The sequence below is a fragment of the Bos indicus genome, chromosome 10 (genome assembly GCF_029378745.1).
Source record: "Bos indicus isolate NIAB-ARS_2022 breed Sahiwal x Tharparkar chromosome 10, NIAB-ARS_B.indTharparkar_mat_pri_1.0, whole genome shotgun sequence".
NCBI lineage: Eukaryota > Metazoa > Chordata > Mammalia > Artiodactyla > Bovidae > Bos > Bos indicus.
Genome location: NC_091769.1, coordinates 87,947,876 through 87,972,852, shown reverse-complemented (window position 1 = coordinate 87,972,852; position 24,977 = coordinate 87,947,876). Strand labels below are relative to the sequence as shown.

The 24,977-nt window shown below is 53.5% G+C and overlaps 1 long non-coding RNA gene across 2 annotated transcripts in view; it reads left to right on the top strand.

The window, feature by feature from the left end:
• Positions 1-24,444, top strand: part of LOC139185390 (uncharacterized) — a 35,327-nt gene extending 10,883 nt beyond the window's left edge. For both annotated transcript variants that reach the window (XR_011569023.1, XR_011569024.1), the window contains exons 2-3: positions 5,669-5,839; positions 22,630-24,444. This is a non-coding gene — a long non-coding RNA (uncharacterized lncRNA). The remainder of the gene's footprint in view (positions 1-5,668; positions 5,840-22,629) is intronic.
• Positions 24,445-24,977: the final 533 nt, after the last annotated feature.

Sequence of the window (24,977 nt, the reverse complement as noted above, 5' to 3'; positions counted from 1 at the left end):
GGAAATACGGTATTGTTTCTTCCCGTGTGCTTCATTCATGTCTACATCCCTGCTGTGTTCCAAGGAACGTTCCAAAGATGCAGAGATGGGACACAGTCCTAGTCCTGGAGCAGCTCCCCAGCTGTGAGGGGCAAAGACTGGGCAAGGCCCTGGGAGTCAGGGCCCAGATGAGGCTAGAAGGCTGGCGGGGTGGGGGTAGTGTGTCCTGGAGATGGTGTGTGTGTGCGCGCGCGCACTCAGTAGCTCCATTGTGTCTGACTTTTTGCGACCTCATGGACTGTAGTCTGCCAGGCTGCTCTGCCCATGGAATTTTCCAGGCAAGAAGACTAGAGTGGGGTGCCATTTCCTACTCCAGGGCATCTTCCCAACCCAGGGATTGAACACGAATCTCGTATGTCCTGCATTGAAGGCATATTCTTTACAATGAGTTCCACCTGGGAAGCCCCTTGGAGATGGTGGACCTGACTTAATCTACCTGGAAGGAGAAGTAGCAGACGTCTGGGGAGAGGAGCAGTGGTATGAAGGCTGAGAGGCAGGGAAGAGTTTGGTGCTTCTCAAGAGCCACAGTTAGGTCGCAGCACGGCTTAAGAACAATTTATGTTCGTGTGTGTGTGTGTGTGTGTACACGGGTATATGCGTGTGCACCTACATGCACAGGACTTTGAGAGTTGAGTTGGGGGCACAGTAGGTTACAGCCACCTCGCCAAAGGTCCTGTGTTCTCCCCTGGAAATTTCTGGATCTTGACTTGAAGGTGGAACATATTTAGATGACATGGAATGACGTGGTAAGATCTGTGTCTCGAGGACAGACCGGAGCTGGAAGCGGCTGGCTCGGGAGCGGCCGCAGAGACCCCTGCTCAAGAGGACCAAGGCCTGACATGACACCTCACACTTATGGCCTTGTCTGTGCCAGGCATTGCTCTTCTCTGCAAAGAGGAATTCACTTGATCATCGCGACAGTCCTATGAAGCAGGTTCTGTCATCCCCACTTTACAGGCCAGGCAAGTGAGGCCCAGGGGGTGAAGTGACATTCTCAGGTTACCACATGGAAACAGGGGAGCCAGGACCTAGTCTGGTCCCAGAGTCGGTGCTGGGCGGAATGGGCCCGGCTGTCAGGATGGTGAGCTAGGACGGACTGAAAGGATGTCAAGAAAGAAGAACCAGGCTGACTGGAAAGCTTTAGAGGGTTGTGGGAGCATGGGAGAGAGAAATAAAGATGAGGGTGAGGGAGTCACATAAGAGTCCCCCGCCCAAAAGTCATACGTACCCGGAACCTGGAAATGTGACCTTATTTAGAAATAGGGTCTTTGCAGATATAGTGAAGTTAAAACGAGGTCATACTAGAACAGTGTGGGTCCTAGTTCCAAAGACTAGTATCCTTATAAGAAGGAAATATGGGCCCAGGTACAGAGAGACCTGCAGGGAAAGCCATGTGATGATGGAAGGAGAAACTGGTGTAATCAGTCTACAAGGATTGCCGGCAACCATCAGAAGCTGAAGAAACAAGCTGCTTGCCTCGAAAAACCTTCAGAGCACGGCCCTGCTAACACCTTGATTTCGGACGTCTAGCCCCCAAAACCGTGAGAGGATAAACGTCTGTTGCTCTAAGTCATCTAGTTTGTGGTAATTTATCACGGAAGCCTTAGGAAACAAATAATCTCTCCCACTTCAAAGGAACCGAGAGGAGGATGCTAACGTATCTAACGTGGGCCGGTAACACTCAGCACAGAAGGAAAAGCCAGGCATGACCCTCTAGGTGAGCCTTAAAAGAAGAATGTTGCACCGGTCTGGAAACGAGATGCTGACCGTGTAACCGTGACAGATTCTGATGAGAAGGAGAAGGGGAGGAGCCTAAGAGATGAGGTGCATCATCGCAGAGCTGGCGGATGAGCTCAGACTGAGAAGGACACGTTCAAAGCTGGAGGAAGGGCACAGAACCAAGGACAAGAATAAAGGCGCGTCTGAGCTGGCAAGAATAGAACCCGTCCCGCTGCACCCCGCCTGGGGCTGAGGCTTGCAGAAAGGGCCAAGGGCAAGACAGCGTTTCAGAAGATTGGAGAGGGGAGAGGGAAAGAAGGGAGCTTTAAAAGTTTGGCTAGAATCAGGAAAACCTGCTTGGGGTGAGGGCTAGTTTAGCTTTCATGGATGACAGATACACCCAGATGCTATTTGTGGTTGATCTTCTCTGTAAGGAGAAAAGAATAAGAAGCATGGCTTTTTTTTTTTTTTTAATGAAAAGAATAGCACAAATATTAGCGAGAGAAAATTGGAACCCAGGACTGGGGAGAGGACATAGCTGTAAGAAGATGAGATCCCCATCACAGGAGGCATTCAAGCAGAGGGTAGAGGAACTTCTCATCATGGGTGTGGTAGAGGTGATTTCTCTGAGACTTTATAGAGTGGACACAATCCATTGCTGGGCCTTCTGACCCTTGGTCCCCCTCCCACTCGCACACCACAGTGAAGGAAAGCTTGATAGTATCCTAGAGGCGCTCTTGCTTGCTTGGCTTTGGTGAGGAGGTGGTATAGAATGACAGCATCGCTTTCAGAGCCTTGGCTCAAACTGGGTACTTCTGGGCAAATCGGAACCTTACGATATGATGGCTTCATGACTAAAAGTACAACTCAGATATTCAGTTTGTTTTTTTTTAAACCGCCAAGCACTGAATGCAACCCCTGTCACGAAAAATCCTGATCCTCCTGCATCCTGTGCCCCTGCCCAGCCCCGACCCTCTGTGCCTCCCAGTCTGTTTCTGGTGGCCTTAGGCCTCACCGAGAAGCACAGAGGAGCAAGGCGAGGGCCTCTCTGCTGGGTGGTGGGGACAGCCAGACCCTACTTTCCTCCACCTCTGCCTTTCCTCTTTGTTTTCCTCCTGTCCCCTTCTCTGCCTTTAAGGCTGGCAGGATTAGCTGACAGGGATGAGCCCGGGCCCCTGTCGTCCGTCTGTCCATCCAGTGAGGGGATGGTGGGGACACTCACGTGATCCGTCAGACTCCCGCCCCCTGAGCCCCCCACCATCAAGGATTTACGAGGTGCCTCGAGGTCCACTCCCCGTGTGGTGACTGCAGGTGGGAGGGAAGGAGACAGAGACAGGGTCGCCCTTGGCTGGAGGACAAGACTCCGCAAGACATTTTCTTTGACCTTGAGAAGTCTTTCCACCAGCCCTGCCTCTCTGGAGACCTAGACGGGGGTGTCTGGAACTTACCCTGTTGGTGGGCTGCTTGCACACATTCTCTAGCTCAGTTGAGCCCAATTCCCGGTCTGGGAGACAGGGTGAGTGCAGGGCCCAGGGCCGCTGTGGGTATCAAGGCTGCAGTCACCTTGATACCCGCAGATGTCAGAGTCTCGCTCGGCCCGCCCTGCCCTGGGCTGACTGCCTTTCTCCCCTGCTCTGCCTTTAGATCCCAGCCGCCTCTTTTCAGGCCCAGTGGAGCACCTTCTCACCTCTCTGGGCCCCAGCGTGTGATGCAAGGGGCCGGGTAGTCATGCAGCCGCCTGCTCCCCTTTCAGGAGAGGAGCCTCCAGTCTCTGGAATCTTTCAAGTGCCATTCCCTTTTTTTTTTTTTTTCAAGATCAAACAAATAAACCTGTTGTTTATTCTTTTTATATACAACATCTGATGGCCGCAGAAAAGAAGCGAAAAGGGTGTCTAATAAGAGTCACCACCTAAAAAAGTCACTAGGAGCATTTTGGTGGATATGATGCTTTCTGTCTTCCCCAGACACTGAGAATTCATCAGAGACAAGTCAGGCAGGGCCCCCGAGCTTTAAGAGTGCACATGTCAGTGGGAAAAATGACACGTAACCTATGTAACATCTACTGACGAGCAAGACAGCTCCCTCTCTCCTCTGCTTCCATCTCTCCTGCCATTGATTTCCTCCCCAGAAGCCTTCCTTTGGTTTCACACATCTACTCTGTGGCAGGAAGAGGCTTTTGTGTGTAACATGAGGTGCCGGACACACGTCTGGGGTGGGCTCTGTTCTGGGCGGGGAGAAGGCAGCCAGCACCTTGTCGGAGGCAGGATGATCAGGGCTCCTTGTCTCAAGGCTCCTTGTGCCCCACGCTGCCTGGGATCGACGGCTGCACCGCAGGGCGTGGAAGGAAGGGCTTCTTGTAGATGTGCCCTTGGGCCGAGTCACGGTGACAGCCGAGCCAGGGACCAAGACCCAGTTGACTACCAAGATGCCAGTTGCCAGGGCGGGGAGGGCTCCCGTTGCTCTTTCTTGCCTCCCAAGTGGTGTGAAGGGGAAGGAGGGGTGGTGAGGTGATGAGGAAGGCAGGGAAACTGAGAGGGGAGGGGAGGAGAACCAGCCTCGTTTCTATAGCAACCACACATGTGAGCCAGCTGCTGTCACCATGGAAACAAAGGGGAGCCTGCTCAGAGGCTGAGCGCTCTCAGGGGAAACACAATTTTTGACAAAAAAAAAATACCCTTTGATAAAAATAAAGAAAAAATAATGAAAGCCACCCACTCTGGGATTCGGGGGCCCTGCCGAATGAGGTGACAAAGGAAAAGAGGGGGGCTGGGCCATGGGGGAGGAGGCTGCAGCCTGGCACTTCTGCCAGCTGCAGAGAGTTGCCGAGTCAGTATTTTTGAGCCAAGGGGGGCTTGGAGAGCACCCCACTTGATGGCTGAGGGATGGAGGTACAGGGAGGGAGGCAGGAGGCTACCTTCGGGTCCCAGGGCAGGAGGAAGCAGCTCAGGGAAACCCAGGGGCTCTTGGGAGAAGGGAAGGGACACACTGGTTCTAGCTGGTAGCTGACTGTAGCCTGGGGGTTCCTCTTGAGGCAGTGCGTGGAGATGGGGGCAGGGAAGAGAGACAGAAATGGCCAAATTTATGCCCCTTTCCCTAGAGTAGGGGGTATGGCAGGTGTTTTGGCCTCTTTCTTCTCCCTCTACTCCATCCCCTCCCTTGTGGCTCAGTGGTAAAGAATCCACCTGCCAATGTAGGAGATTTGTTTGAATTCTATCCCTCGGTTGGGAAGATCCACTGGAAAGGAAATGGCAACCCACTCCAGTGTTCTTGCCTGGAGAGTCCCATGGACAGAGGAGCCTGCTGGGCTATGGTCCATGGGGTCACAAAGAGTCGGACACGACTGAGCGACTAACACAGACACACACACATTGCTGCTAAGCTCAGCTTTCCAGGGTTTTGGCTGTCTCTCAGGGGACCAAGCCCAGATGAGTCCCCACCAGCAGGGCTGGAGAGAACTTGTCAGCCAGAGCCCACAAGGGAGCCTCCTAGTCTAAAGGCAGGAGGGGAGGAAGGGTGGAAACGCCCAGAGAAGGATGAGCTGGCTTCTCCAGGGAAAGCCTCACTCAACCTAAAGCATCAGCATGACGGAGGCAGGGCAGCCAGGCAGCATCACGGGGCGCTTGGTTCTAGACTAGATATTTGGCCAGGAGGAGACGCTCTTGGTAAGGGGTTCCATCCAGGGGCGATCAGTCAAGACACAGTTATTACAAGAAGGTGAGGGCTTAAAAAACAACAACAAAAAACAATCAATGCTTTAATACAAGGGTTTCTGAACTGCAGGTTCCTTGCAGTACAGCCGGCCCCCGGCCACAAAGAGACGCAAAGCGGGGGGCTCTGAGTGCCCTCCCAGTTCACCGGGAGCTTCTCTGCTCCTCTTTTTTATGTTTTTTTTCTCCTTTCTCTCACATAGCACTTTCCCAAATGTCATCTCATGTGCTGCCCTCTGAGAACACAAGAGAAGCAGATGTGCTCAAACCCATTGTAAAGTAGAGGACACAGCCTCAGAGAGCTAGAATTCAGACCCCCTAGCTCCAGAACCAGACGCCGAAGACCCCGTTTCACAGGAAAGGGACAATGAGACGTAAGTGAAGGTGCCCTCTGACTCAGGCTCTCCCAACCTCTCCCTGAAGAGGACAGAGGTGAGAGAGGACGTGATCCACGGACGGCTCAGGTCAAGGACCCAACAGCCAGAAGTGATCTTGCTGCCTCTTGCCATGGAGGTCCCTCCCCTCTCTCCTTGGGGGCTTTGTGGGGTCTCAGCCGGGGGGTGGGGGGACCCCCGGGAGGGAGAGGTGAAGACCTAAGGGGTGGCAGGGCCTGGGAGGGTGGGACTCTGCCCTCAGCTTCCAGGAGCGCCTCTTGCCTGCTTGTCAGCTGCCCTGGGCTCTCCCCACCGCCCCACCCCACTCCTCAGCCTCCAAGGCGGAGACCACGTGGGTGAGTTGCCATGGAAACTACGGAGTTCTCTTTGAAAGCCAGGCTGGTGGAATCAGAGCTGGCTGGGGGAAGAGACCCCGGCTGGGAACTGAGGTGGGGCAACCACACCTGTTTGGCCAGTGCCCTCCGGGGCTCAGCTCTTCTCACCAGAAACCGTCTGTTTTTAGGTTTCACCAAGAGCTCTTTCCCCATAGATGACCCGCCTCCCGCGGTCCCATGGCCGCTGCCCTCTTTCCCCACACCCGTCTGAGCCCCGTCCTGATTCCCCAGAAAAGAGGGAGTCGATTATCCCGGTTATACAATACGGGGTGGCAAAAACCCAAGAGAGACAATTTTTGCCATACAAGGGGCGGGAACGGAACCTCAGGGATTATCAGGATTAAAGGATGTGTGTGTGTGTGTGTGTGTGGGAAGGAAGGGGGCCCGCTGGGACATGATGCTCCAGAGATGGGAACCCGGACCCCTACCCCATCCCCTACCCACCTGGTTCAACAGCAAGAAATCTGGCTTGGGCCAGGAAACCAGAAGGCTCGGAGTCTGACCTGAGATGGAGCCAGGGGCTTGAGCTAGCCTCAGTTAGAGTCCCCCCCAGCCACACCCAGGCCCCCCTGTGCCCTGCACAGGCCTGGTTTACAGACTGTGCTGGGACTGTGCTTGGGTCTTGTTGGCTGTCACTCTGCCCTGCCCCCCACCACTACTCCCAGTGATAGCAGAGGAGTTAAAAATTTTCTTTCTGCACTTTGCTGTGTGACTTGGGGCAAATTGCCTCCTCTGGCTGAGCCTCAGCTTCCAACCAAGAGGTAAAAAAAATAAATGCCTCATAAGGTTGCTGGGGATTAAAGCAGACAATGCATTCAAAATGCTTAGCATCGCACCTGGTGTCAACAAAAATAGAAGTATGATTACTATTATTACCTATCCCTCAACACCCCAAACAAGCCCCATCTCCTCCAGGAAGCCTTTTTTCTTCCAAGGAGAGAAAACTGGTGCTCAGACAGGAGCAGCCACCGGTGCCAAGCACTTCCCGTGTGTGCGTTCTCTCCCTGCGTTCTCGAAGCCACCCCAGGATGGAGGTGCCTTTGTTATCCCCATTGCACAGAAGTGGATGGTGGGGTGCAGAAAGTGTCTTGCTCAAGGTTATCTGCTGCTAAGAAGCAGAATCAATATTTCAAGCTCAGCCTGTCTGGTTTTAAAGCCTCATGCTTTTTCTATTACAATGTGCCCCTCCTATATAAAACAACCCCCACCCCTCCCCAGCCCTTTGCTTCCAGTTTGAAGCAGGTTATGATTGCTTCTAAGTTCTTCCTTCTCACCTGGACTCACCAGGGCAGAGAGTAAGGAAGTAAGCAGAACCAGGGAAGGTGAAGATTCAGACACTCCCTGCTCCATGGGCTGCACGCAGCCGGGAGCTAGGAGCCAGGTGGGGCATTTGTGAGAAGCAGGTGGCCTGGCATAAGAATCCCGGCAGGGAGAGGGTTCCAGGTGCCCTAGGGGTCGTCTGGATCCCGTGACAGACTCTCCCCAACCCACTCTGATTTTCTGCTCTGCTCTGACCTTGGTTTCTGGACCCCAGTCTCCCAGGCCAGGGCTGGGGAGGGCTTGAGGGATGACCTTGACCTGGCTTTGTCTGCCTGGGGATTCAAAGTGTCTCTTTTAGGTGAAGAGAAGAGAGAGAGGAGGAGGTGGAGGGTAAGCGGGGAGAGAAAGGAGACACAGGAGGGAAGGAGGAGGAGGGAGGAAATGGGGAGGGGAAGGGAAGAGAAGCGAAGCTGCTGGAGGAGCGGGTGGAGGGAAGGACACAGGGGAGGGAGGCAGGCGAGGACGACTGGCTGCCAAGTGTGATTCTGAGCTCTGAGGGAGAAGAAAGGATGAGAAAGCAAGAAATCCACTTCAAGAGAAGGATGGAAGGGGGAGGGCGATGAGGAAGGGCGAGAAAGTGAACGAGGGAGAGAGAAAGCTGCGGGTGAGGGGGAGGGGAAGGAAATGCACGGATGCGGCCTGGGGTAGGGGAGAGAAAGATGAACAAAGAGGAGATTGAGCAGCTGCCCCGTCTCCTTTCTGCCAAGGGAAGGCTGTGAGTGAATGCACTGGGAGCCAGCCCTGCTTGGTCTCAGTGGCTCCTGCCTGGCACCACATCCTTTCTGGCTCAGCAATTTCTTTGGGGGGTGGTAGGGGGTTGGGAGGCACGGGGACACCGTCCTCCGCCATCCATTCCTTTTCTGGAGCAGCATCTTGTCTGAGGTCCCAAGGAACCTCCCAAGTCTTCATGGCTAGCGCCTGGTCCTCAGAGTTCTCCCCAGGGGCACTGTCCCGGACCACCTTTCCAGAAGCTTCCAAAGAGGCAGAAACCAGTTGCTGAGCAGGTATGCATGCAGCCAAGGAATTCTCCCTTCCTCTCCCTGCTGAAACGTGACACGGTTCTTCTTCGGAGGCAGTGCCAAGCCGAAGGCTCCACTTTAACAAAAGAACTGAAATGAACTGAGATCTTAGTCGGAACTCAGCAGGTTGTGGGTTTCATCTCATCCAATCTTCACAGCAACCCTAAAGAGGTCCATACTGCTATTGTTTCCATTTTCCAGAAGGGAAAGGACAGCTAAGAGGGGCAAATGTTGATCAACAGGTGTTGATTTGCCCAGCTCACACTGAGGAGGGACCTGGGGGTCTAATTGGTGGAGACAGAGGTCAAGGCCTTCCTGAGATTTAAATCCAGGGCAGGGGCTGAGGCTGCAGGATGTGGGTGCAGGGTTGGCAGCTCTGAGGGGCCATGGGGGAGCTCATGGTCTACGATGGTTCTGGCAGGTCTTGGAAGTCTCCGTGCCTCAGTTTCCCCACCTGACATCAGCATTGCGGGAGGAATGTGTTGGGGTGGGGTGGGGGCGGAGGAGCTGGCCTGAAGAGCCAGGGCACAAAGTGAGGCCCTCTGTGAGGGTGGTGTCCACTTGGCAGGGAGGAAGACCTGGCCATGTGGAAGGAAAGCTGTGTAAATAGCATGCCCTTCCCATCAGGATCTCCAGGGAAGTCTGGCTGGGTTGGTAATACAGCCCTGCTTTCATGAGGCTTCCATGAACCTTTCAATAAAGCGCTTTGATCTATGGGCTCACTCACACACACACACACACACACACACCTCATACTTATCTTCACAGCCACCTTCCAGGGCACATAAAGTATGCCTGGCTTTATTTTATGAGGCTGGAGGAAGCCAAGGTCACTCAGCCAGCAACAGGGAGAGCAGATGGAGCCTGGATGCAAAGGCAGTGTGATAAAGTTGCTGCCCTCAAGGGTACCCCGTGGACGTCCAGGGCAACAGCGGGTCCTCAGCACCCACTCTGGGCCCAGGCCTCATCCCCTCTCCCACTTCCACAATACCCAGGGGGGTCATTCCTCAGACCCTGCTGGTGCTATTATTCCCTTGGCACTGCCCGGCAGCTTCTCTGAGTCCCTCTCCAGCCTGAGTGAGGAGCTTTGCCTGCCCCTCATCGCCCTGCAGGGCCCTGCTAGATTCTTCTGTCACCTTCAGTCAGGGTCCATGTTAGAGTACAGGTTTGGCAAAGGGCTTCCCCTCTGACCCCCCGGCCCTCCTGCCCTGCAAGATGGCAGCTGCCCTTCCCCAGGGACCAGGGATGCAGCCGCTCTTGTAGCCTGTGGTTACCATGGTGACGGCCCTCCGTCGGTTTCCGTGGGGGGCAGTGGTGAGGGCTGATGTCAGGGATGGCGTGTGTGAGCGCCTGCACTGTGTGTCCATTTTCAGCTCCAGGTGAGGGGCGGGGGCCCTCAGGGAGTGGGACCCCTGCCTCCAGGTGGGGGGCTGTCTCTCCCTGAAGCACTGTCTCAATAAGCTCAGCTGTGTCCTGGGGGCAGGGAAGACTGCATGAGAGACTGGAGGACACTGAAGTGAAGAAGGATGCTCCAGAAGGAAAACGGGAGGTTGGGGGGGCAGGTGGAGATGGGCATCCATACAGTTGTCCAAGGCGGAAGGCCTGGGTGGAGGCGGGGCGGGGTAGGCAGGAAGGAGGGAGCCAGGGCGGCAGAAGGGGGACCAAGAAGGATCCAGAGCCTCAGGGGGGCAGACCTGGGGAGGGCTGGGCCCCTTATTTCTGCCATCCACAACCCCCACCTTCCCGGAGTGGGTGGGGTGGGTGGGGGTCTCCTGCTGCGCTTCCCCCCCAGGCCGAGAGAAGGTCCCTCTGCTCCTCCGACATGATCTGTAATTTCCGGCAGACATTTGAGGTCCCTGACATCTGCATAATGTGGGCCAGTCTCTTAGCAACGGGGAACAGCTGTCTGGCATTTCCAAGATTAAACTGTAACTATACACGGTCCTTGCCAGGGGGAGGGGGAGGGAGAGAGGGGATAAACACTGCCTCCTGGCATTTTCAAACTCATTTAGCTTTTATTCATTTCCTGCCTCCAGTAAAGAGGCCAGAGATTCAGGCTGGGCCAGGCTGTTCCACCCCTGTCTCTACCATGGTTGCTGAGGTTGCAGATGGCTCTTCACCCAGATCTTTTGGCTCGTGGGAGCAGGGAGAGGGGTCGGGATACAGCACTAGCCTCTTTGGGTTTTATTGTATTTGTTTTATGTAGGTGTGGTGATCCTGGCACACGCAGGGTAAGGTGCCGCCCAGGAAGAAAGGCTGTGTGGTCCATCAGTTGAAGCCCCCAAGGTGGCTCCAGCCTAGTTTCATTTCCTCCAACTCGCTCCATGATCTTGGGCCAAATCCCTTTTACCTGTCTGCACCTCCATCTCCCCGTCTGTAAAAGGAGATGATTCTTCTACCATCCCGAGGGTTGCTGTGAAGATAAAACAAACACGCGCTCAGGCAGTGGAGCCCCGATTGATGGTGGTGGTGCCTCTCATCCCCGGTTCCCCCACCTGCCCGTCATCCATGTCAGCAACCTCAGGCTCTGCTCTGGGGGACAGAGGCGGACGCAGTCCATTTTCCCCCGGGAGCCACCACCTTGAACTCCTGTTCCCTGGAGCAATGACTAACCCCGAGGGACTGAAGCCGAACTCCGGATCCCCATCAACACCACCCCGGGGCCCGGGCAGCTCCTGTGTCCCAGTCCTGCAGCCGGCCCTGCCGGCTCCTGCCATTTGGCCGCAGCTCCTGAACTCGTGAGAGTGTGGTGTTTTGGTTTTGCAGCGAGAAGGAAAAAATTAAAGGCCGGGTGTGGGGACAGGAGAGGAAGAAGGAGGAGGAGGGAGAAACCCTTGAGCGGCCTGGGCCGGCCAGTTCCAGGAATGCGTTCTCGGACATCAGTGCCAAAGCAGTGACCCAGGCGGGGCGGCCAGGCCGGGAGAAGGGAGAGGCCGGCTCCAGGGCGAGAGCTTGCCTCTTCCCCACCCCCCTAACCCTCCCACCCTGGCTGCCTCTGCTGACTCATCGCCGCTCCAGCTGGCAGGAGCCTTTTCTGGGGATGGCTGTTGCTAAGATTCCTCGGACATGACTGATTACTTCTCCTCGAGCCTGGTGAAAACATGTTTGTAGATTGCACGCAAACACACGCACCCGCTCCTGCGGATACCTGCCCACGTGGGTTTTGTGCCCAAGTGTGTGTCTTCTTCACCCAGGTCACCAGACATGCCTCCTGTTGTTCCCCAAGATTCCCTGACACTTAGCTTAGCTGCTAAGCCCTAGGGTCCTGAAGAAGGGCGCAGACACGCCAGGTTTCCCCCACCCCGGCCAGTAATTCAGGCAGTGGGGCGGCCGCCAGTGTCTGGGCCTGCTTTAATCTGAAGGAGTTTTCAGGTTGCCTTGAACACATTCTTGGCCTCTGTCCCTCCTCCCCTCCCTGGGTTGCTCGGTGGCCTTCATTCTGCTGTAATGATCTAATCTTCCCTTCTCCCTCTGCCTGCCAGTTTTTTTGATGTTTGCTGTTCCAGGCACTCAGCTGGGAGCTGGAATGTTCTAGAGCTGGATTCCTGGCCTGGACCTGACGCCCCAGGGGGCTCCTGGCGGTGGGGGAGTGGGGAGAGCTGCCCAGTGGCTCTGTTGCCCTGGAGAGGGGGTACCGCAGTGAGGATTCATGGATGACAAGTGCTCGGTCTTTCTCTGGGCTCTGCCGGGCCCCAGAGTCTTGGCTGGGGGGGTCCAAGGGCTCGGAGCGGGGGGATGTCAGCGTGCAGCCGTGGACACCCAGCCTCTGGTTGCCAGCGCCGCGTATGAGCTTGGTCACCTTGGGCTCTTGCTGCCTTGGTTTCCCCACCCGCTGGGCTGAAATTGGACTCCTTGAGGAGCCTGCCAGGGTTTTACCATGACAGGGCTTGGCAGGGTGCTTGGGCACCAGGCAAGGTTGTTTGTCACGGGTTCTCGCCGGGGTGGAGGGGCAGGCGGGCCCGTGCCAGCACGGAGCCCACGCGCTTCCTCTCGCCAGCTCTGCTGGGCTCAGGCTCAAGTGTGGCTTCTTTACAGGGACCCACCCCGGGGGCCCAGATCCCATGAGCAGGCGCTCTCAGCCGTGATTTAGTGGCGGTTGCTAAGGAAGGCCTGGTACCCAGCCTGGAGGGTTGAGCTGTGGCCAACCTGGATTCGGTAGGCGAGGCGAGGCTCCCGCCAGCCGCAGGAAAAATCCTCTTTTCTGAGCTCAGGGTCCTCTGGCCTAAGATGAAGACAAGGCCGGGTTCACGGCTCCTGCTGATTTTGACATGAGATGATGCAGGGCAGGAGTGGAAATGAAGAGTAAAGCAACGACAAGATGTAAAACGGGCTTTAGGCATCAGTCTGTTGCCTAATGCTCCTGGCAGCGGGACCCGTCTACTCCAGGGACCACTGCTGGGACCCCAGAGTTCAGCCTCTGGGCTTCCAGGTACATGAGCTTCCTTTTTGACTGTTTTACTCTGTAATTCCCAAACCTGACAACCCAGATAGAAGCTCTAGCCCCCTCCTGGTGAGAGTAAGGCTAGCAAGCCGGGTGCTGGCTTTGTCCAGTGCGGCTGCAGTTGGGGGTGTGGGCCAGCTATTTTCCAGATAAAGGAAACAGAGGTGCAGAAATGTAAAGAGAATGAGATTGTTAGTCGCTCAGTCATGTCCGACTCTTTGCGACCCCAGGGCATGTAGCCTGCCAGACTCCTCTGTCCATGGAGGAAGAGGAGTATTTTCTCCAAGGAGTATATATCTCCAAGCAAGAATACTGGAGTGGGTTGCCATTCCCTTCTCCAGAGCATCTTCCTGACCCAGGGATTGAACCCGGGTCTCCTGCATTGCAGGCGGATTCTTCACCGTCTGAGCCACCAGGGAAGCCCAGAGTTGTAAAGAAGCATCTAGTAAGTAATAGGGCCAGGATTCCAGCCACAGAAGTTTGTCTCCAGAGCCCAGACCTTAACCACGTCCCTTATCGTCTCCCCGTAACTGTCATGTCCCAGGATGGCAAAGCAACACCAGGCGCTTTCACCTTCCCCGCTGTTGCCATGGGCAGAACAGAAAACTGTTCCCATAGTCCGTTTCCAGCTCGGCTTCAGCCTCTGCCCTCCGGGGAGCCCACAGATTGGTGTCTCGTGAGATGAGCGTCATGGCCAGTTTTATTACTTCGTTCGCTGCTGAATGACCTGAGGCAGAGTGACCTTCAGCCGCTTGGACTGTCTCCTCCCCTTCTGTATCGTAGGCTTATGGGACTCCTGGCTTCCTTTGCTGTTCTGACATGCAACAGATCTTAGAAATGCCTTCTTCTAGCACAAAGTTACAGATGCTACCGATGTGCCTGCTCTCAGACGCGCAGACACAGGTACACACATGTGCAGAGACACATAAAGGAGCAAAGTCTTAAACAGACCCTGCAGGATCAGTCAGGCTTCTGGGAGTCTTGTGTGTTTGTTGCATTTTCTGCGCTAGGAATGATCAGGGAGCAGCTGTGAGCAAACACTGACTAGCTGGGCTCTCACACACTTGTAGTTATCACGAGCTTTTTCAGCCAGTGCTGCACACACACAGACACACACACATGTTCTTGTTCCTGAGTCTTGTCTTCCTGTCTAGACCCAGACCATAACGCATTTGGGAGCAGGATGCATCCCCAGTACTGCTTGCCATGGTGCAGCCTCCATTGGGTGATCAGTTTGTCTTTGTGCTTTGATGGGTAAAGGAAGGACAGTGGGTGATTTATGCTAACAGAATTTTTTAGTTCGATGCATCCACCACCCTTCTGATACCTTCAGTAGCCAGTACCGGGACCAAATCCCTCATCCCTCTATCTAAGCAGGCTTCTCACTCAGCTCCCCCACGCCGACCTCCCAGTGCCTGCAAAGGGTGCATCCTGCATCCCTTTGACCTCTACCCATCCCCTCCCTTCCTTTTCCATTTCACACACAGGGCTTTGAGTCAGTCACACACATACTGCCTTCTTCTCCCCCTCAACCCCTTTGATTTTCCTGTCCGGGGAAGAGCTAGGTGGAGGCCTCTGCATGGCTGTCAGAAACAAAAAGGCTTGGAGCTGAAGGGGCTGAGCCCCAGGCCTGTGGGAGACACCCGGTGAGAGCCTGTGTTCAGTCGCTCAGTTGTGTCTGACTCTTTGCGACCCCATGGACCTTAGCCCACCAGGCTCCTCGGTCCACGGGGATATTCCAGGCCACCCCATGAATGCAGTGAAAGGAATACTGGGGTGGGCTGCCATTTCCTACTCCAGGGGATCTTCCCGACCCAGGGATTGAACCTGCACCCACTCCTCCTCATTTAGACATTCCCTCCCTTGAAGCCCGCCTGGGGAACCGGAAGTACCAGAACTGTAACCGGACCCCTGGGAGCCGCAGGGTTAGCCTGTGGCAGTCTTCAGGAGGGTGGGGCCTGAGGAAATTAAAATGCTCCGAGTCCTGCTGCAATACCCAGGGCCTCCAGTGCGTGGCGCCTCGGGGTTTAGAGGCTGGAATGAGTGAGTGAAGTCGCTCAGTCGTGTCCGACTCTTTGCGACCCCATGGACCGTAGCCCAACAGGCTCCTCTGTCCACAGGATTTTCCAGGCAAGAGTACTGGAGTGGATTGCCATTTTAGGTGAGGACAAAACACACGTGCGTTCATCCGTCTCCCTCCACGGCCCGAGGAGGATGGGAAGGAAGCCAGTGATGGTGCCTGCTGGCTTCTGGGCTCTGGTTAGGCTGGAAGTGACTAGTCTGAGCCTCCCCTGCCCACCTGACTGTACAGCAGCTTTGCTTGGGGGTGAGGTGAGGCGGGGGCGGGGGCGGGGGCTCTGCTCCCTGGAGCTGAAGAGATGTACACAGTGTACGTGGCCCTTTCTGTGGCGGGGTGGGGGTGGGGGGTAGCCCCAGGAAGCTGAGCAGAGCTCCTGGAGCGGGCTTGCTGGGATGGGGAAGTGTGCCTAGCATCATCTCCCCCTTGTGTCAATTCAGGCCTGGGATGAGACCTCTGCTGTCCCCAATCTCATGGAGCACGACGTGTGTCTTTGTAGGGGTGCTTCTCCTGGCCTTGAGGCCGGGGGACAGGGCCGCCCCTCTGCTCCACCCGGGCCTCCTGCCTTGGCTTCCCCAATCCCCTAGGGTCGGTGGGTGGAGAAAATCCTCTCGCCATCATCGTCGGCCTGCTGGTTACACAGCGACCCCTGGTGGTTATTGGGCACCATTACAGGGAGCCTTTTATGGGGTCCTTGGTTCCAGCATGACTGCAGCCATGAAGTAAAAAGACGCTTACTCCTTGGAAGAAAAGTTATGACCAACCTAGACAGCATATTAAAAAGCAGAGACATTACTTTGCCAACAAAAGTCCGTCTAGTCAAGGCTATGGTTTTTCCAGTAGTCATGTTATGGATGTGAGAGTTGGACTGTGAAGAAAGCTGAGCGCCGAAGAATTGATGCTTTTGAACTGTGGCGTTGGAGAAGACTCTTGAGAGTCCCTTGGACTGCAAGGAGATCCAACCAGTTCATCCTAAAGGAAATCAGTCCTGAATGTTCATTGGAAGGACTGATGCTGAAGCTGAAACTCCAATACTTTGGCCGCCTGATGCGAAGAGCTGACTCATTTGAAAAGATCCAGATGCTGGGAAAGATTCAAGGCGAGAGGAGAAGGGGACGACAGAGGATGACATGGTTGGATGGCATCACCGACTCAATGGAGATGAGTTTGAGTAGGCTCTGGGAGTTGGTGATGGACAGGGAGGCCTGGTGTGCTGCAGTCCATGGGGTTACAAAGAGTGAGACACGACTCAGCGACTGAACTGGACTGGTTCCAGCACCCCACTGGGCATCTGAGCAAGGGGTTGGGTTGTGTGCGTGTGCGTGTGTGTGTGTGTTTGGGGTGTCTCAGTCTATTCCCACCGTTTTCCCCCAGCCCAGAGTCCTGGGCACTGGGGGACAAGGAGATAAATCTTGGAAGGATTCAACGCTCCATGTCACAAGGACTTCTGAGGGCCTGTCCAGGTTTTGATGAGGTAACTGTTGGCCAGTAGGATTGGATGAGGTTTCCAGAAAGGTCTTAGAGGGACTTGACCTGGGTTAAGCCCTCTGCTTCAGCTTGGGAATGTTTGGGGGCAAACTTGCCCTCAGGGGTGAGTTGAAATCTGTGCCACGCCCTGAGCCAGAATTAACAGACCCTGGTGGGGACCCGCTGGGTGATCTGATTCCACACAGTTCCTCTAGCAGCGACCATTCCCCCACCCCACCCCACCCCCACACCAAGGGGCTGCACCTGTGTGCTTTTAGGACAGCAGAATGAATGGGAAGGGCTTTGAGCAGCCCGTTGTCCACCTCTTATTTTTCACACAACTTAGGCAAGATATGGGGCTACTGAATGAAGAACCGCCCCTAGGGCATCTCCCTCCCTGGAGGCCAGGCGGCAGCAGGTCACTTCCTGTGGACTGTGCCAAGCTGGGAACCAAGTTGGTCCTCCCTCAGAGCACTGCCCGGTGTCTGAATGCAGGGCCCTCCCTGCGGATTCTCTCCGGAGGTCATAGGCACTCTTGCTTTTCTCTCCTTCCTCAGTTACTCTGGGTTGAGAAGTGCTGGATTTAGACTGGTGGGCTGGAATCCAGTTTCAGAGTATCACTGTGTGACTTTGATTCCCAAACCATTTCGTGCCTCAGTCTCCTCATCTGTATAATGGTCATGCAGGTACCTTCCACTTTTTGAAAGGTTGCTTTATGCCACTTTGCTTTTGAAAAAGACCATTAGTACCTGTTTTTGCTAACTGAAATCCAAAGAGGATTTTTGCTTTTATGATAAAAAAGGTATAAAGTGAAGACAGCATTCAGCATTTGTTTTGCTGCAAGCATTATATAGAGGCAGTGCACACCCCAAACAGTGAGGGTGGCCCCACCAGGCTCGTTCCCAGGAAACTATACTCAACATGTCAAACTCAAGTCACTTCAAGCTTTGAACTGTGTCTGATCATCTGTTTCTTCCTTTCCTCAGTTCAGTTCAGTTCAGTTCAGTCACTCAGTCGTGTCTGACTCTTTGTGACCCCATGGATTGCAGCATGCCAGGCCTCCCTGTCCATCACCAACTCTCGGAGTTTACTCAAATTCATGCCCATTGAGTCGGTGATGCCATCCAACCATCTCTTCCTCTGTCATCCCCTTCTCTTCCTGCCTTCAAACTTTCCCCGCATCAGGGTCTTTTCAAATGAGTCAGCTCTTCGCATCAGGTGGCCAAAATATTGGAGTTTCAGCTTTAGCATTAGTCCTTCCAATGAATATTAGGATGGACTAGTTGGATCTCCTAGCTGTCCAAGGGACTCTCAAGAGTCTTCTCCAACACCACAGTTCAAAAGCATCAATTCTTTGGCTCATCAATTTCTCTCCTAGGATAGCTACTTTATTTTATGCCATTTCAGCAAACAAAATGTTTCACAGAAACACTCTACTTCCAGGTAGTGGGAGAAGCTTGTAATGCTGCCTACTTGGCAGGGCTGTTATAAGGACTTATTGAGTTAAGGTATGGAAAATGCTTAGAACAGCCTAGAAGAGACTTCCCTGATGGCCCAGTGACTAAGACTCCGTGCTGCTGATGCAGGGGGGGTGGATTTGGTCCCTGGTCAGGGAACTAGCTCCTGGACAAGGAAATGGCAACCCACTCCAGTATTCTTGCCTGGAAAATCCCATGGACAGAGGAGCCTGTCGGGCTGCAGTCCATGGGGTTGCAAGGGTCGGACACGACTGAGCGACTACACCCCCACCACCACCAGGAAACTAGATCTGCTCGCAACTAGGAGTTCAAATGCTGCAACTAAAGATCCTGCAACGAAGAGCTCGGGCAACACCTAAGACCTGCGGTGGCCAAATAAATATTTGGGGAAAAAAAAAGGAACAGCCTGGCATGTAATTACTGCTGAGAACGCTGGCTAAGGATCATTTCCCCACCCCCCACGTGGGGCCTTCTGGTGGAGGTGGAGGGGAGTGTGTCTTGGTCGGCTTCGGCTGTCATAGCAACATGTCATAGACTGGATGGTTTAAAGAGCAGACACTTATTTTCTCACAGTTTTAAAGGCTGCCACGTCTGAGATGAGGGTTCCAGCGTGGTCAGGTTCTGCTGAGAGCCCTCTTCCTGGTGAGCAGACGGCTGCCTGCTAGCTTTCAGCTCACGTGGACTTCCCTCGGAGTCTGTGTGGGAGAGAGATTTCTGTCCTCCTCTTCTTAAAAGGATACCAAGTCTATTGGTCAGGACTGTACCCTTATGATCTCATTTAATCTTAATTTTTTAAAATTTTATCTTTATAAATATTTTTAACACCAAAAACATGTTGTATTGGGGTATAGCCAATGAACAGTGTTGTGATAGTTTCATGTTGACCTCACTTGATCTTAATTGCTTCTTAAAACCCTCGTTTCCAAACACAGCCATATTGGGGGTTAGGGCTTTAGCATATGAATTTTGAGAGGAAACAATTCAGCCCATAGCCGAGTGGAACACTGCTCCGAGAACCCAGGTGCTGTGGGCACACCCGCCAGAGACACAGAGACCCAGACCTTTTTTTAGCCCTGTGGCAGGAGCTGGTTTTCCCAGGGGGAAGAACGGTATCAATCTGCTAGGAATCAACCAGGCCTGATGGGCTCCTCTGTCCATGGGAATTCTCCAGGCAAGAATACTGGAGTGAGTTGCCTTTTCCTCCTCCAGGGGATCTTCTGACCCAGGGATCGAACCTTTGTCTCTTATGTCTCCTGCATTAGCTGGCGGATTCTTTACCACTGGGAAGAATGCGTTCTAAGCCCTAGGTCCCTGCAATTGCAGTGCCAGGGGGGTAGACTTCCCCTGATGGGTGCCAAATATTGAGGGCAGAGCTCATGTTGATGTGTACTATACCCCAAGAACCCCTGCTCCCCATCTCTCCAAACTAGGGAGAATCCACTGCTGTGAGCTGTGCATTACCAATCCCACTTGCCTATTTTCCTGGGTGCTGTGCAGCCTGGGGCAAGGACATCCTTTTTCAAGGCGGGTATCAAATTTGAACTTGAAAAACTTGCATGGTGGCATTGGGTCTGGGTTAGGTTAGATCTCCCCTTCATAGGGCTGAGGTTGAGCCATGTCAAAGCACATGGCGGGTGAGATGTGTGGGGCAGTTCTGAGGTTTGTTGCCTCAAGCTGGAGATAAAAGCTGGTAGATTCTGCCCCTCCATATGCTCAATATCCCTTCTCACAGCCCTACTGCTAAAGGGCTGTACTAGTTAGCACTGTTTCCGTTGTAGGTTATTGAAACCCAAATTAGACTAGCTTAAGCAAAAAAAAGTATCACTTTCAGGCACAGTTTGATCCAGGGATTTAAACAATGTCATCAGCCTTTATCTGCCTCTTGGGTTCTCCGCTAGACTGTGTTCTGTATACTGGCTCTGTTCTAAGCTGGTAGCCTTAGACTCATCTTTCCAACCTAACAAGCCCCTAGAAACATCACTTCTGTCTTCCCTAAACCAGGGAAGAGTCTCAAGTGGCTTGCACAGGAGCATGTCCATCAGTGAACCAATTAGCACGGGGAGGGACCTCTGCCTGGGTGGTGGAACACTTGCCCATCCCTACACTCTTGAAAGGGGGTTGTTGTTGTTTAGCAGCTAAGTTGTGTCTGACTCTTTGGGACCCCATGGACTGCAGCACACCAGGCTTCCTTGTCCATCACTATCTCCTGGAGCTGGGGGTAGGGCAGCATGATTGACAGCTGCCCCGCTACTACCTGGAGAAGGAGAGAAGCTCGCAGGGTGAGTAGAGGAAGCAGGAGGGGAAGTGAGTCGCATATGCAAAAGCCATGGCTGCCACCTTCTTCCAAGAAGGACCTGCCCAGGCTTTTTGTCTACAAATCAGAACGTCAGCGCAGGAGTGTTCAAGCTCATCAAGTCCGCCCCAGTTTACTAGACAAAGAGAGCTGAGGCCACGGTAAGTGCCTTGCTCAAAGTCATCTTCTAGTCTCCTGCAAAGGCATGACATCATTCCTGGCTCCAGCTCTAATTATTCCAGTCAAGAGCCAAGGGCAGTGGCCAGAGGGCTGTTTGAGAATCCCCTCTTCTGCCAGAGAGCCAAGAGGTGAGGGGGTTTGGCAGCGGGCTCTTCGCTGATCAGCCCAAGGCATTTGTCTCCCCTGCTTCTTGCCCTTCTCAGGATTTACAGGCCAGGAGCCCCCACCCTCCACCCCTTCTCCATCTGCCGCCTGCTGAGGACAAGGAGACTGCACATGGCTATCAGGGCCCAAGAAAGTGTGGCTGGGAGACTGGCTAAGAAGGAAGGGGAGGTTACAAAAGTAGGGAGCCAGATCTCCATGTGTGGGAGTGATTCATCTGAGGGTCAGAAAGCTGTGCAGACTTTTAGAGGGGGGTGCCGTAGGTTTGAAAAGCATAGTAAATTCTGATCAACGTGGGACTGATTCTCAACCCAAATCATTTACAGGTGCTGTCTTCATCAGGGGTCCGAACTCGGGGCAGGACATGAAGTTGGGCGAGGAACCAGGAGGGAAGGCAGCCGCCCTGCCCTCCCTCTGGCCTCATGATCTCAGGTTTTCTCTCCATCTCTGTGCACATGGCCATCTGGACCCGCCTTCACATGTCCTCCATGTGACCACCCACCTCCCACCCTACCTGCGTCATGCCTGCCCTTCCACTAGAGCATTGCTCTGCTTTCCTTTCGCTCCAGAAATTCTCCTGTATCTGCAGACCGGCTAGGGTCATGCCTTCTCTAGAGGCTGCCTTGGTGGCTCTGACCCTGCTTTGCCACCCCAGGGGACATTTCACTATGTCTGGAGACATTTGGGTTGTTGCCTATGGAGGGGTACTCCTGGCCTCTGGTGGGAAGAAGCCAGGGATGCTGCTAAAACACCTTATTCTGCATGGGATGGCCCCCACAGCAGAGAATTATCCAGCCCAGTGTATGAATGGTGCTGAGGTTCAGAAACACTGCAGCTTAGAGGGCCTGGGGCTGTGTTCCTCAGCTTTGACTCACTTCCCTCAGGCTGAACCTCCTCTTCCAGGAAAGCTGGTTTGCCTGGGTTCAGATCCCAGCACCCCTCCGTCCACTAGCTGGGTAACCTTGGGCAAATAACTCAGCCTCTCTGGGTCTGTTTCTCATCCAAAATGGGGTGTACGAGAGCATCGACCTCATACTGTTGTGAAGGGTAGGTTACTTTCAGTGCAGTTCAGTTCAGTCCCTCAGTCGTGTCCGACCCTTTGCGACCCCATGGAATGCAGCACGCCAGGCCTCCCTGTCCATCACCAGCTCCTGGAGTTTACTCAAACATGTCCATTGAGCCAGTGATGCCATCCAACCATCTCATCCTCTGTCGTCCCCTTCTCTTCCCACCCTCAATCTTTCCCAACATCAGGGTCTTTTCAAATGAGTCAGTTCTTCACATCAGGTGGCCAAAGTATTGGAGTTTCAGCTTCAACATCAGTCCTTCCAATGGAAGGTGACTTTACATCATCTATATATTAGAGGACTCTGAGATATATATATATATGTATATATATACACACACATATATACATATACAGAGAGAGAGAGAGAGAGCTGGGCTGTGAGAAAGCACTCACTATATGCCAGTGGTATTTACTCAGTGGTCCTCTGGGTTGACTCTCCCTTAGGGAACGTTTTGGAAATTTCCTGTACCTTTGAGGGTGGAGGTGAGTGGATATTGTCTTGTACTGTAGTCTTGTCTGAGAATTTACCTATTGAAATACTTGTTTTATTAGAAACTTTTTTTTTCCTTTCTAGGGCATCAGTTAAGGCATCAGGTTGACAAACAAATATTATGTTTCTAGATAGGTTATACTATCAACAAATTTACTTGCAGGTTATTGAAGTATTACACAGTATTTTTAAATGTTTGCAGGTGTGTTGTTGTGGCTTATAAGTTTGAGGTGACTGAGCTCACGGGACCACTCTTATGATTTTTGTGTGAGATCCCCACCCCTACTCCATCCAGTTACCAACCAGGGTTCTTTGCCTCCTTAATCAACCAGAAAATGATCGGAGGCCAGATGATCCAGGCAAGGCTTTACTGGGGCCCTGCTATGGTTTTTCCTGTAGGATGTGAGAATTGGACTACAAAGAAAGCTGAGCGCAGAAGAATCGAAACTTTTGAACTGTGCTGTTGGAGAAGACTCTTGAGAGTCCCTTGGCCTGCAAGGAGATCCAACCAGTCCATTCTGAAGGAGATCAGTCCTGGGTGTTCATTGGAAGGACTGATGCTGAAAGCTGAAACTCCAATACTTTGCCACCTGATGTGAAGAGCTGACTCATTTGAAAAGATCCTGATGCTGGGAAAGATTGAAGGAGGAGAAGGGAACGACAGAGGATGAGATGGTTGGATGGCATCACTGACTCAATGGACATGGGTTTCGGTGAACTCTGGGAGTTGGTGATGGACAGGGAGGCCTGGCGTGCTGTGGTTCATGGGGTCGCAAAGAGTTGGACACAACTGAGCGACTGAACTGAACTGCTCAAATAGGGGAGAGAGAAGAAGCAACAGGTTCCCTTGTTTGCTCTGCTCCCCACTCCCCACTGAGCCTGTCCCTTACGTGGGTGAAGGTAGGGATGTGTCCGGGGGTCAGGCCTGGGGGGTGACCTAGGTGGACTGCCACCTCTTAGGCGGTGGTCTGTCCGGGGATGTTTGCAGTACCCTGCTTTTGCTCTCACGGAGAAGGCAATGGCACCCCACTCTAGTACTCTTGCCTGGAAAATTCCATGGACGGGGAGCCTGGTAGGCTGCAATCCATGGGGTCGCTAAGAGTCAGACATAACTGAGCGACTTCATTTTCCCTTTTCGCTTTCATGCATTGGAGAAGGAAATGGCAACCCACTCCAGTGTTCTTGCCTGGAGAATCCCAGGGACGGGGGATCCTGGTGCGCTGCTGTCTATGGGGTCGCACAGAGTCGGACACGACTGAAGTGACTTAGCAGCAGCAGCAGCTTTTGCTCTCAACACCCTGTTTTTGCTCCAGGATCCTCAAAAGTGGCAGTTGGGTGTTTTGATCTCTTGGTATCTTTTGGGTCAGAATTTGCCCCAACCGTGGCATGCGTGGGGTTATTTTTAGTCCCATACGGTTTCTTTGTATTTTGTTGCTCAGGGAGAGGTGTGTCCAGGTGCAAGCATGTAGCTCCGCTGCAAAGGGTCCCAGGTCCCAGCCTGTCTCACCCCCACCCTCTAAACTGAAGGCTTGGCACAGAGGCACATGTTGAAGCAAGTCTCCGCAGCTCTCTCCCTGCCCTCCAGACACACCCAGGATGAACCCGGTCCAACACTGCCCTCTGCCCTCCTCCACCTGCTCTGCAAGCGCAGGCCCGCAAGAGTGGACCTCAATCCAGTGGGCACGCAGAGCCAGGCTGGGGCACCCCCAGCGGAGGCAGGCACCCAGCCTCACCTGCTGCCTGGTCTAGAAAAAGTCCCAGTGTTCTGAGGAAGGGTTTCGCTTCCCACTGCACTCTCCCGTCCACTCAGCCCCGGGATCCTGCATTTCAGTGTTGGTCTGGACTCCATACCTTCCCCTCCCCCAAGAGAAACACTCGGTGCGCTCTGTCATATTTATCCTTGTTATGAAATGATTGTTGTAAGAAAAAATGGACAGTCACAGAAATAGAAATCACACCTTCTCCTGTTATACAGAAACAATTCTGCTAATATTTTTATTTTTTTTCTTGGAAATCACACCCCTGTGTTCCATTTTATTTTTTAACAACCCATTTGCACATGCTGTTTTGTAACCTGCCTCCCCACCACCCCCCACCGCCCACTCAGCTATGTATCTTAAACATCTTTCCAGGTCATTAAATATTCTTCTACCAAGAAATGTCAATGGCCACCCAGTGTTCTATAAATAAACCATTATTTATTTAGCCAGTCTATTGATTGCTGGACATTCTGTACCTCATTCTTGCCCTTGTCTGAATGCTGGCTCTACTACTTAATGGCTGTGTGATATCGGGAAAATCACCTCCTCTTTCTGAGACTCGGCTTGTTGGGCTATCTGTCCCCTGAACTGTCTAGTACCCCGGTGCCCTGGGGTTTTGCTTTGCAGAGCCCAGGTTGACATTGACATGGCGCTTGGCATGATGCCTGAGACGCGTGCTCCAAAATGTGTCCTGAGTGTGAACCCTCATCCTTTTCTCTGCTGCCCCTTCTGCCTCTTGTTCCAGAGCTTCTGGTTCATCGTGGCCAGCCTGAAAGACTGTCCCAGGGCATTCCCGTGACTGTCATTCTCAGTGTCTCTGGCTCCTGGCTGCAGGAACAAGAGTTTGTCATGCCCTCTGCACTGGAAACTAGCTCCCAGGGGGACCTAGACTCACGAGAAGGCCAGCTTCTTCCAGCTGACCCCAGATTTCAGAGCAGATCTCTTAAGGCGGAGCCTTTGGGAACTCCCATGGTGCAAATCTTCCCA